This window comes from Dermacentor albipictus, chromosome 6, assembly GCF_038994185.2.
Source record: "Dermacentor albipictus isolate Rhodes 1998 colony chromosome 6, USDA_Dalb.pri_finalv2, whole genome shotgun sequence".
NCBI lineage: Eukaryota > Metazoa > Arthropoda > Arachnida > Ixodida > Ixodidae > Dermacentor > Dermacentor albipictus.
Window position 1 is genome coordinate 105,269,160 of NC_091826.1, and position 13,679 is coordinate 105,282,838.

At 45.6% G+C, this 13,679-nt stretch overlaps 1 protein-coding gene and 1 non-coding gene across 17 annotated transcripts in view; both read right to left on the reverse strand.

Moving 5' to 3' along the window:
* The window catches only part of LOC139061333 (uncharacterized), a 284,688-nt gene that overhangs the window by 227,061 nt on the left and 43,948 nt on the right, over positions 1-13,679 (reverse strand). For all 16 annotated transcript variants that reach the window (XM_070541220.1, XM_070541213.1, XM_070541217.1 and 13 more), the window contains one exon: positions 12,284-12,468. The gene's annotated coding sequence lies outside the window, so the exon portion shown is untranslated. The remainder of the gene's footprint in view (positions 1-12,283; positions 12,469-13,679) is intronic.
* On the reverse strand, positions 3,219-3,293 carry TRNAF-AAA (transfer RNA phenylalanine (anticodon AAA)). Its single transcript has one exon. It is a non-coding gene; the product is annotated as a tRNA-Phe (tRNA).

The following is a 13,679-nucleotide window of genomic DNA, read 5'->3' on the forward strand; positions in this document are numbered from 1 at the left end:
AGTATCTTTTCTTATACTTCGAGTGTGTAAACATTCATTGAAATAATATGTATTGTTCAACAGCACTGCACAAATAAGCATGATCAGGCAAATACTCGATCAGGAAGCTGGTTCTACAGATGTATAAGTGTCAAGACATGAATGCTCATACTGCAGCATGCACACAGCGCAAGGAAAACCCTTTTCAAACCCTTCTGACAGAAGCGAGTGGGCCATAAGCAGCGCAAACTTTATTACAGGGTATTGTGTAACACCGCTTATAAAAGAATAGAGTGCTTTTAAGAGCACTACCTCATGCTACTCTAATAAGAGGAACTATGAGCAAGAAAATTTCTAGGTAGAGAACCTAAATTCAACAGCAGCTTTTTGAAAGACAGAAAATTCCAGGTGAGAGTTGCAGGTACATTTGGCCCGCCAACCCCAACAACATAGACATACTACAAGAAGTACTACTGTATGTGGGAAAGCTATCTTATACAGAAATGAAGAATGATGCAACAAGCTCCCGACAACACTGCAGACTTTCTTGGCCACTTTGGACCCTCGCTTTCTGATAAGTAAGCTTGGATCAACGTCGGAAAAAAGAGTAGAATCAACAACTGCCCCAGATTACACACTGTGCTCCACATAGCTGGACAAACATACCCGCAAGTCAACATCCACAAATGCTCAGCTAGTTTAAGACTGACGGCAAAGCCAGCACGTGGGTGAAACAATTACGCCATGCCTGGACGCAAATTCTACACCTGGTGGAAATAATATTCTTGAAATAATGGGGTGTGGACAAGCGGATACTATGGAAAATCGCAGATGCTGTATTTGTGTCCAAGGTATTGCACGGTATGAATTACCAGCAGCGCACAAAAAAGGCAACTCATCGAATACAGGCATCGGGTAGCGGCAGGTCTTTCCAACTTTACCATGCTTGAAAACCTCTCTGAGAAAGAGCAAATGAACAAGTACGTACACATTAGAGTTGCAGCCTGCAGCACAAGTTCTTTGCCTGAAGAGCTCCGAACCTGGTACCAAAGTACCATGCCAGGTAGCATATGAGATGCAAGGATGACTACCCGTTCCTTCAGAAACTCAACTTCAGTCGCAATTGAACATGAAAGAAAACAGGCCCATACCGTGCAATATGGGGGAAACAATTAGGCCAGGAGACTATATGCAACTGCCAAGCACACAGAGGAGGTTGCTAATCATGAAGATGCAAGCAAACATCACACACATATAGTACACTGATGTGGCAATAGCAGTGTAGCAGTAGTGTGGCACTACATAAAATTAAACCCCAGGCAAGTGAGTACCATTGCAAATTACCCTACACCTAGAAAAGTTGAACTGAAAGGAATCAAAGTAGCACTTGCAGAGAAAATTTGCAGACTACAACAGCCTGCACACCTGTGTGTATTCACCAGAAGCCTGCACATCACACGAGATTGCCAGGAAAATCAGGAGATTGACCCGCCATTTCCAAGCACATGGCCAAAAATTAAACTACGGGATAGATTGTCATGCAGATATTCCAGGACAAGCGGGCTCATGAGCCCAACGTAACTGAAAACTGGATAAGTTGGCATGTATTCATTATTAACTTAAGCGCAACAAATAGACAACTGACAAGAACGAAGCGCTCTGTGTGTACACATCATTCTTGTTCATTGTACTTCGGTTGCACTATAGTTAATGAATTTATGGGGCTGCACAGGCGAAGAACGATACCACCGGTCAAAGCCCCATTTCACCCCTCTCCCCCCACCCCCACACAAATGTTGCAAGGGTGCATAGAATGAAGCAGTATCAACAGGGTGACACTAGCGACAGATGAGGGCTAACTTCCAACGAAGGTTCATTGCAAAAATGTAGTATACAGTTTAGAAGAAAACAAATAGGCTGCTTTGAAGGCTACATAAAATGTGGTGCTTGACACAAGCAAACACAAATAAACACCCTGCAGAAAGAAAATAGAGAAAAATTCCAATGCAGGAAAAAAATTCATTAAAATCGCCAGTCGTTCATGCTAGCTTCTTTCAAGAAACACTGTTCTTATCCAAATAGACAGACTGACAGCTGCTTATGTAGCTGTCAAATTGTGAAATTGTAAATTGTGAATGTTCCAGGTCACCGCATGCGAAGTTGATCACAACGTTTTTTTCCCCAGGACTTGTACATTTATTTGTACTTACTCTCTTTTCTGTTTGTAATTAGGTTTGGTTTTATCAAGCACTAGATTTATTAGGCTTTCTTGCCGTACTGCTTCCTGGTAACCTTTATAAATCACTGAATTTCACAACAAACCGTTTAATTCGAAGTTAGCGCACCCTGCTCTTACTGCTTCACACTGTACGCTCCTGCAACATTGGCCAAATAAAAAATTATTTAAGGTACACAGAAGCATCACAAGGGACAATAAAGTGACTCGTTGCAGTGCAAAACAAAAATAGCTTGGCTGCAAACCGCACTGGAGAACACAGAGAATTCAACAAGAAAAAGCAAGATGATCTAACAAACGAAAACTTAATGTACACGCCGAAGAAATGCTGGCTGACAAGCAATAAACCAAACATACACAAAAAGGAGAAGTAAAACAATGTGTGTACACTGACAGGAAATGCATCCATTTCTAACGGATGCCATGCTGACAAGGTTCTCCCGGTGTTTTTAGGTCTACAGCTTGCATAATTTCTCTAGGAAGCCGATGTGCACAGAATGCTAGCTTCCTCTAAAATGCACGCTCAGGTGTCGAGAGTACATCGTACAGGAAGAAGCTAGCATTCTGTGCAGATCAGCTGCCTAGAGAAATTATGGAAGCTTTAGATGCAAAGACACTAGAAGAATCTTGTGTCAGCATAACCTCTTTTACACTTTCAGAGGGTAAAAAGGGAACATCAGATATCCATCCGTTCGTAGCCACTGCTACGAAAAAGTATAATACGGGTTCCTCGAAAGAAAAATTCACCCTGGTCCGGGACTCGAACCCGGGACCACCGCCTTTCCGGGGCAGCCGATCTACCATTTGAGCAACCCAGACGGCTAGAAGATGGCAGGCCGAGAAGCAAAGGGAAGAGTTTGAGGTAATAGTTGTGCGGAAACATGCAAGGTGGAGACAAGTAGTTATTAAATGGAAAATCGGACATCCACCCGTTCGTAGCAATTGCTACAGAGGAAACCCATACGGGTTCCTCTAAAGGAAAGCCTCGCAGTTGAAAAAAAAGTGTCCTGGTCCGGGACTCGAACCCGGGACCACCGCCTGTTTGGGGCAGCCGCTCTACCATCTGAGCTAACCAGGCGGTTATCAGATGGCAGGGCGAAGTCTAATTGTCGATAACTCGAAGCACAGGCAAGATTTTGACGGAAACACGCAAGGTGGAGAGTCGGACCAGGACGAAGTTTCTTCAACTGCGAGGCTTTTCTTTCGAGGAACCCATATGGGTATCCTTTGTAGCAACTGTTACGAACAGGTGGATGTCTGATTTTCCCTTTAATAATTACTTGTCTCCAACTTGCGGGTTTCAACAGAACTTTTACGTCAAACTTTCAGTGATGATATGATGATATGTGGTTTTTAATGGCGCAAGGGCCAGTTATGGCCAAAGAGCGCCATGACAAATGGTAATTTGAAGGATTTATTCTAAATAGCGTGAACAGTGAATTTATTATGGTAGGTGTGATATGGCTGTATAAGGGCCTAAAAACTTTAAAGTTGATTCGCTCTGAAGTGCGTAAAATACAAGTATAAAAAAATCACAGTGATTGATGGTCTCTGCGATGAAAATAGGTGTTTCGAGAGATATGGATGATCAGTAAAACATGTAATGGCTGTAGCACTAGTGCCTCAGCAAGGCCTTGAAGGCAAGGGCTGGGAGGCACGTGCTCTAAAAAATCGTTTCATTGCAGCTACGACCTCCAGGTGGAGGCCGTGCTACAAGTAGCCTGGCCAAATTACATTTAAGGTGTCAGTTTCAGTTAAAAAGTTTACTACTGATTGAAAAGTAAAAAGGGGGTCATTGCTTAGAAAAAATGCTGGGTGTAACGGTATGTGTTGGAGATAAGCAGACGGAAAGTACTTTTTTCTTTCTGCCTCCATTTCAGTGCATTGGATGAGAACATGGATAACTGTTAGCCTCTTGCCACATTTAGTACATGTCGGAGGTTCGCTTCCCGTCAAAAGGTAGGAGTGAGTTGCATAAGTATGTCCTATTCTTAACCTACAAAGAAGCACTTCCTTATGTCTTGCTGTTTTTTCAGATATCCAGTTCCCTAATTTTGGTTTGATAACGTGTAGCTTATTCTCTACTGCATTATCCCATTGGTTTTGCCAGTGTTTCCTCAGTTTGTGGCGTAAGAAGGGCTTAAGTTCTGTGGCTGGTATGGGTATATTGACATCCGTTTGATTAAAGGCGACTGACGTTGCACTTTCGTCAGCAGCTACATTACCTTTTATGCCCCTATGGCCAGGCACCCAACACAGGACTATGTTTTGGTTGTATGTTAAAGCTAAGCATAGTTCTGTGTATAGTTCGTTAAAAACAGGGTTCTTATGTTTTCGAAAACTCATTACGGCTCTTACTACGCTTAGTGAATCTGTGAAGATGATGGCCTTAGTGAGATTCGTTTGTCTGATGTGCTTTACAGCTGAGAGTATTGCGTACGTTTCAGCCGTAAAAATACTTGTGTTAGGATTTAGAGTACCGGAGGTGGAAAAAACTGGCCCAAGAGCTGCATACGCGACACCAGCAGATGACTTAGAAGCATCTGTATAATACTCGGCACAGCAGTACTTTGCTTGGAGTTCGAGGAAGTGTGATAGTATATGTGCCTCAGGTGCATGTTTCGTTATTGCAACAAAAGAGATATCGCACTCCATGGTCTGCCATTCCCAAGGCGGTGGAAGGCGAGTGGGAGGCATTAAGATATTTTCTGGGAGATGGATGTTTGTTTCTTCTGCCATTGCTTCCAAGCGCAGGCTCAAAGGAGTTCTAATAAGTGGGCGGTTACGGTAAAGTCTGGCAGCGGAGAGGTCGCTAATAATGGAATGGCATGGATGTTCGGTGTCTGATTTTACCTTAGTGTAGTATGTTAAACTTAGGAATGTTCTGCGTAGATGTAAGGACCATTCGTTGGACTCAACATAGAGACTTTCAACAGGGCTCGTTCTAAAGGCGCCTGTTGCAAGTCGTATACCGAGGTTGTGAACTGAGTCAAGAATCTTTAGCGCAGTCTCTGTTGCGGAGTGGTACACCACGGCTCCGTAGTCGAGACGTGATTGTACAAGACTCTTATACAGGCTAAGCAGACACTTCCTGTCACTGCCCCAAGTTGTTCGAGAGAGCAGCTTGAGGAGGTTCATGGTCTTCAGGCATTTTTCTTTAAGATATTTTAAGTGGGGAATGAAGTTAAGCTTTGTGTCCAGTATAATACCTAAAAATTTGTGTTCAGGGCTAACAGTTAGTCTTTCTCCATTGAGGTTAATGTCTGCTTGTGGCAGTACACCTCTCCTGTTTGAAAATGAGACACATGTGCTTTTTTGGGGGTTCAACTTAAAACCATTCTCGTCCGCCCACCTTGAGAGTCTATTCAAGCCAAGTTGTAGCTGCCTCTCGCAAATGCTAGCATTGCATGACCTGAACCCTATTTGTACATCGTCCACATAGACGTAGTAGAAGAGTGTGCGAGGCAATACGGTGTGGAGGGAGTTCATTTTAACAATAGATAACGTACAGCTCAGTACTCCACCCTGCGGTACACCTGTCTCCTGCAAAAATGGTCGAGACTGTACGTTGCCAACTCTAACACGAAATGTCCTGTCAGAGATAGCTTTCAATTATTCTTAGGAGGTTGCCGCGAATGCCCATTGCAGAAAGATCCCGAAGGATCCCGAAGCGCCACGTAGTATCATACGCCTTCTCCATGTCAAGAAACACTGATAACACAAGCTGTTTGTGGACAAACGCTTCCCTGATGTACATTTCCATACGTACAAGCTGATCTGTTGTCGATCTGCTTTCTCTAAAGCCACATTGATATGGATCTAATTTCTTGTTAATTTCTAGATAATGTACCAGGCGACTGTTTACTATCTTCTCAAAAACTTTGCATAAGCAGCTCGAAAAGCTATAGGCCTATAACTATTTGCCAAAGAAGGGTCCTTACCCGATTTCAATATAGGAATTATGATGGCCTCTTTCCAAGCAGAGGGAATTTGGCCGGACGACCATATAGAATTGTATAGACAAAGAAGCGTTTTTTTGTGTTTCAGGCGGCAGATGTTTTAGCATTTCATATAAGATGCAGTCAGAACCGGGGGCAGATTTGTTGCAGCTGTTTAGGGCTGCCTGAAGCTCTGCCATGCAAAAAGGTCTATTGTATGCCTCGCATTTTGTGCTTTTCCGGTCTAGTGGTTTTCCTTCTATTTGCTTTTTGTACCTTTGGAATGTTTCAGAATAGTGCGACGAGCTGGATATCTGTTCGAAATGTGCGCCAAGAAAATTCGCCTGGTCTTCCATGCTGTCGCCTTGAGTATTCACCAAAGGCAACGAGTAAGGCTGTCGACCGTTTATTCTATTCACTCTGTTCCAAACCTTTGTTTCATCAGTGTATGAGTTAATTCCCGATATATACTTTCTCCAACTCTCTCTTCTAGCTTGTCGCCGCGTTCTCCGACCCTGGGATTTGACCTGCTTGAAATTAACTAGATTTTCTGCTGTCGGAGAATCCCGAAGTAAAGCCCATGCCTTGTTTTGCTTCTTTCGCGCTTTTCGGCACTCATCGTTCCACCACGGAAGACGGCGTTTTGTGGACAATCCACTTGTTACAGGGATACATTTGGAGGAGGTGTCAAGGAGAAAAACCGTAAAATATTCAACCGCAGCGTCCATGCTTAAAGCACACATGTCGTCCCAGGATAAAGTAGCAAGATTTTTGAACTTTTCCCAGTCAGCTGAGTCAGTTCTCCATCGAGGTAGTTGTGGAAGGCATTCATTAGACATTGGTGTGCTTAGAACCACAGGGAAATGGTCACTCCCGTAAGGGTTTTTAATAACTTTCCATTTAAAGTGGGGTAGAAGAGTTGGAGATGCAATGCTAAGATCTATTGAGGAGTATGTTTTGTTTGCCAGATTGTAATACGTGGGCTCCTTCCCATTCAAAAGACATGCCCCTGAAGAAAAAAGGAATTGTTCAATCAGGCGACCTCTCGCGTCGCAGCGTGAGTCGCCCCATAGGTTGCTGTGTGCATTTAAATCTCCAAGCACAAGATATGGTTCGGGTAACTGATCTATTAATGTTTGGAATTCTTGTTTGTGAAGCTGAAAATGCGGCGGTATGTATAAAGAGCAAATGGTTATCAGTTTATTTAACAATACAGCACGAACGGCCACTGCCTCAAGGGGTGTTCGTAGCCATAGGTGTTGACAGGCTATAGATTTGTCAGCTATGATGGCTACGCCGCCGGATGATGCGAGGGCATCATCGCGATCCTTCCGAAAAATAACATACTGACGTAGGAAGTTTTTATGATTAGATTTCAAGTGAGTCTCCTGGACACACAGCACTTTTGGAGTTTGTTCTTTAAGGATTTCTTGGACATCGTCGAGGTTGCAAAGCAGGCCTCTGATATTCCACTGAATAATTAGTGTATCCATATTAACATAAATGTTGTGCTATGTGTCAAGGAGAATGGATTTGATTTAGCTTACAGCGCCCTTTTGAGGCCCTGTAAGTGGAGTTTTGTCTTTCCTGGAGCGGTCGACAAAGTCGCGCCGCTCCTTAGGCGTCAACTGCGCCTTCTGACTGGGTGTTGTGTCCATAGCCTCTTGAGAGGCACTGGACATGCGCTCTTGCGAGCGGTGAGTTTTCCGCGAAGGCCTTGTCTTTAAAGACAAGGCCTTGGAGCCCACCGTCCTGGTGGTTGGTGGGCTTGTCTTGACCTCGGAGCTGGGCTGACTGGTGCCAGCACCAGCAGAGGCCTCCACTGGGGACAATTTCGGGAGAGGTAGGGCAGCCTTCGCTGCTCCCACCGTGGGGGCGGGTGGCGTTGCCGCACGCTCGCTATGCGTGGCGCTGGCGTCCGCCAAGTGCCGTTGTGGTACTGCCCCCCGACGTACCACTTCGGCGAAAGATGTGTTCTGTGCAAATGTTGGTGATATGCGCTGTCTTGCTTCTCTGAAAGTTATGTTTTCTTTTACCTTTATCGTAATTATTTCTTTTTCTTTTTTCCAGACTGCGCATGATCGAGAATATGCAGGGTGGCCACCGTTACAATTACTACAACGGGGCTCAGCCTTACAGTCATCTGCAGAGTGATCATTGGTGCCGCATTTCGCACATGTTAGCCGCCCTCGGCAGCTCTGAGAAGCATGACCAAACCTCTGGCATTTAAAACATCGTCGAGGGTTTGGGATGTATGGTCGTACTCTGAGTTTGGTATATCCAGTTTCTAATGTCTCTGGTAGTGTGCTAGAGCCAAAGGTAATAATCAGGTGCTTAGTTGGCAGTTCCTTGTTGTCACGTCTAATTTTTATTCTTTGTACACTTATTACGTTTTCATCCTTCCATCCATCCAGGAGTTCTTCATCGGTCAAGTCCATCAAGTCTATGTCAGAGATTACGCCTTTGGCTGTATTTATGGTTCGGTGTGCTGTCACACTGACAGGGATGTCTCCAAGTTGTACGAGGTTTGTTAGCTTGTCGTGTTGTGCTTTGTCTTTTAGTTCTAGTAATAGGTCCCCACTGGCCAGCTTGGTGATCTTATAGCCGCCTCCAATGGTCTCTGCGAGATGCTTCGCGACAACGAATGGTGAAATAGTTCTTGCTTTCTTGTCGGGTTTGTCACTGTGGACAACATTAAATTTAGGGAAAGTCTGAGTGCCTTTTAGAAAAAACTGAAACGTAGCATCGGTGCGCCCCCTTTTAGAGGGACGATCGGTACAGAAGGGGTTGGAAGTTCCCATGAAATGTGTTGTGTATTCAGCGTCGATGCCAGTCACCCACCACCGAGCCCAACAAGGGGACACGGCAGGGTATGCGGTGAAGCAAACCCTACCATGCCAACTGTACATCGTCGCTATAACCACATATGTTATAACCAAGGTAGGTCATAGCACACCAGGTTAACCCTCGCCGCCAGGAATATTGGAAGTTATCAGAAGAACAAGAAGACAGGAAAGACTAAAAGTGAGAGGGAAAGACGAAGGTGTGCGAAGAGAGGGACAGGAAAAGGCGACTGCCGATTTCCCCCGGGTGGGTCAGTCCGGGGGTGCCGTCTATGTGAAGCAGAGGCCAAAAGGGTGTGTTGCCTCCGCCGGGGGGCCTTAAAGGTCCAAACACCCAGCATCGGCTCAACCCCCAGGATCCCCTTTTCCCCAGACACGGCTACACGCGGGAGGGTCCAACCCCCATGTGCTCGGGTACGTGGTGTCGCAACACACCAAACGCCTGCTGACGCAGATGCCCCTGCGGGGGTCAAACTTTCAGTGACGGATGCGTTTCCTGTTGGGATCTCTATGGACACACATCAGTTCTTGCTGCTTTTTGTGTAACTGATTTATTGCTTGTCAACCAGCATTTACTCGGCATGTTCAATAAACTTTCATTTGTTAGTGCGCCTTATGATCGTCTTGGGCACTAGCAGGAAGGTGTTCACTCTTTTTACAGTGAAGCTGTCTATGCCTAGGAGGTGAAACACTCGTACTCCGACCACAGAAACCCTACTGCGGGGGTATGCGCCATAGTTTAGGGCGGTATGTTCGTTCGTTCTACGTGACGATGGGCAAATTTCTCGTTGGGTAGGCATAGACATGGCTATGCATTCGAGTCTCGCACCAAGATGGATATTTCTTCTAGAGTGAAGCTTTCTTTCTGGAAAACCAGTATAAGTTTCTTATGCATAATTAGCTGCTGTCAGTGGACAGAATGTTCGTTTCTAAGATAGTTTGCACAACAAGAACAACTTGGGTGACAATTTCATCGCTGTTACATTTACAACGTTACTAATGTTTGGATTGCGACATCTGACGATAGTGGTCTGCGCCACACAAGGAAAAACTAGCACAAAGCCTGCTGGGCGGAGGATATCGACAAACAACGCAAGAACCATTTCCGTTTCTTCCACTCAGTACCATGTGTTGCGCAGTTTTGTCTGAAAGTCAAATAATCGATTTCTATAGCAAATTATTAGGCAGCTATAAGAAGTACTTGTATTATCGGTTGGCTACACTTGTAAACATACGCTTATTAACCAAATTAACGAGCATGGTATGACTCGCGCACACACAAACAAGTAATCTCACTGGATGACCGCGGGCCCTCGTTGTCAAAACGCTGGTGTGAGGAAGAACAGCAGCACTGGTGAGCGCTGGCCCTTCATGCTGCTTCTCGCTCCACTGCGAACTAAGCGCAGAGAGCATAGTGCATACGGATCTATCAAACCTCAGTATCCCTATCATCTGTACCCACCGCCGATCCCTTTCAATACAGGGCCCCACGCGAGAGCGGTCAGGCGCACCTACGTAGCTGCCCCCGAAGTAAACATCTCCCTAAACATCCCCCCTCCTGGCGCCGGTGCCCTGACGGCACGCCCTCTCGGCCGTTGGCATTCGACAATAATAAATGCACTCCGAACTGTCTGGTACCATGGCTTTGTGACCCCCCGTGGTTGCTTAGTGGCTATGGTGTTGGGCTGCTAAGCACGAAGTTGCGGGATCGAAATCATTTCGTCGGGGGCTAAATGTGAAAAGACTCGTGTACTTAGATTAATGCGCACGTTAAAGAACCCGAGGCGATCTAAGTTTCCGGAGTCACCCACTACGGTGTGCCTCGTAATCAGATCGTGGTTTTCGCACGTAAAACCGCATAATTCAATTAATGGCTATGTAGAAAAACTTGGCTATACGCGTAAAGACCACCTTACAGTACGACGCAGCGTGCGCGTGAACCAGCGTCGGCGGAGGTTGGCGATGCCAGCTTCGTCTTATCACCGCTACGCGAAAACTCGCCCTAATATAGTCCACCGCGTGCGCCGTGCCACCCAGACGCGTGAGCATTTTATGCGAAACTAGGCGTTTCATGATGAACACGTAAGTGCTAGGTCGCTGCAATGTGCAAGGGAACGCGCCACCGCCAGCGGCGAGACGCGGACGCAGTGAATTTTGGGTGACCGAGGCCGGTGCGGGATGGAGCATGCATGTCGCATCTCGCGCCTGCTGTAGCTGGGGGACCCCGACGGACGCCATATACGTCAGCGGTTTCGCTAGCGTGGCGTCGGCCTGGCGAGCGTGCGCGCGCGTCAATGCTACGTCGGACTCTAAAGCGGCCTCAACAGTCCCCTGTCATGCGAAACACAGCACACTTACATCAGCGCCGACACCACAAAGCGTGGTACGCGGGCAACGGCTGAATTGGTCTGAACGAAAGCGCCTGTATTTCCCGCAGAAAGCTAAGTTCCAAAAAAATTTTTGTTAAGACGCGGATACGTTCTACAGAATTTGCCAAACATTTTAATACCGCAGCGTGTCAGCTTACAAGCGCGTAACGGAGTGCCAATAACAAATGAAATTTTCGTAAAAATTTTCTAGATCGACTAAAGATGACAAACGTGAGGTATTAGTTACGTGTCACAAAGAGTCATTCATAGAAACTGTAAATGTCCTTTAGAGCGGCGCATGATGTATTTGTTATCTAATTTAGATGTCCTGCTCCACAGCTGCGACAAGTCTGGTCATCTCAGTTTGATGGTGCTTCATAAATGTAGGTAATAAAGAAAAAATGATGCTCTTTTTAGCGATACGAAGGGGACCAAAATATGACAGAGGCAAGTATAGTTGATGATATAATGCGAATCAGCCATGAAATATAGTCAACGGTTTTATATAAATGTTGAGCAGCGAACGATTAGGCCGGGGATATATGCTGCAGTTCTGATATTTACAGTAAGACCGACAATATTTAAAATTACAAGATACGGTAAGACAAAGAAAGCTAAAGCCACGCGGCACTTATCCAGTGGCTGCAGTTCACATATGTAATCACGCCTATGGCACCGCATTTTAGACGGCTATAACAGATGAATCGTCAAAGAAAACAAGATAGCTGGACTATCAGCGAGATTCGCGTAGTTAAACAGCAAGACACCCGCAAGGGAGTGCATTCCGAGAAGAATGCATTGCATTAAAAACATTCTCGCGAGGACAAGCAAAAGTGAATCATAGAACGCATAGAATAACCCAGCCCTTTAAGAGAACGCCCTGTGAAACTTATGTAACTGCCATTGCAAAGACCTTACCTGATCATACGACCAGGAGGACGAGGGCCTGTGTGGGTCTTGCAGCCGTAGATGCAAATAGTCGACGCTGATCTAGTGTCGTCCAGGCAGCGTTGACCGACGCCGGTGCAATCTCGAGCTCGATGCTGGAGCTTGGCCACGGTGCTGGAGACGCTGTGCCAACCCGTGTTCAGGTTTGCCAGTTCCTGGACAAAGGAAGGACCTCATGGGCTTCGGTCCAAGTGGGAGCCCGAAGGGAGCGTGGGCCAGGAAGCCCGGCTACCACAGCGCCCGGGACCCAATCTTCTCGCTCGTGTGCCACGCTGGCCGCGTTCTTCCTAATGCTGCCACGCGTCCCTTCCACGCTCAGATCGGCACGCGCTGCACCGCCCTAAATTTCCGCTTCGTCGTCGTCGTCGCTGTGCGACTGATGCCACGCAGAACCGAGAAAATTGTGGCATTGGTATATCCAGCCCTATTCTCGATTGATCATTTTCCCAGCGCCTTCCGGAGTTGGTACAAATATTCCTTGCAGAATTTTCTGCAGTAGTACTGGCCCTTTGTAAATTAAGCCCAAAAATAGATTATGTAATCAATATTACTGATTCATCCTTTTGTACTACACTCACCACATCCTAATGAATCTCGGGTTCTGCGAGTGCTTAAATCCTTAGTACCTAAAGACCTAACTAATATCCATTTAGTCTGGGTACCTTCGAATACAGGCCTAGTTCTAAATGAAACGGCTGGTTCATAGGCAAAAGCATCGCTAGCTGGCCCAGCCATCTAAATTCTCCCTACATCAGCCTTAATCATAGCTCCAAGATTTGGGAGGCAAATGATAATGCGAGATTTGTCTGTGCCATCTATATAATTTCCTCGCCTTTCAAACACTTATTGAACCGCTGGAAAAGCACTCTTTGTCAATACAGAAAAATTGTAGTACCTATTAGTAGGCTTCGCTGTTGCGTACCTTCTTTCAATCTTTATTTATACAGGGCTGGTCTGGCACCCTCACTGATTTGTTGTCTGTATGGAAGATGGAACCACAGAATATTTTTTTTATTTCTTGTCGGCGATTTATTAGCTTAAGAAAATGAACCCTAGAAACACCACACCGTCTTCTCGTATTAGATTTAGCTCATCAAAATAAGCTTTCTTTCTGTTCCTGTACGTTTGCGCATAGCGACGGATGGCTAGCGCTGCCATCCAAAATTATCTTTTAGCATCAAGGAGATGTATAAACTCCGAATCGGTCTCTGTCACACAAATTGAACTTGAATTGTTTTTGCTTTAGGGTAATGGCGTAATTTTCAGTTTCATAAAATTGTGCAGGCTCTACAGTCTATGTTTCGATTACAGCTTACATATAATAAAATTTTGACCTATTTTACACTTTACTATTAATTATCCGATT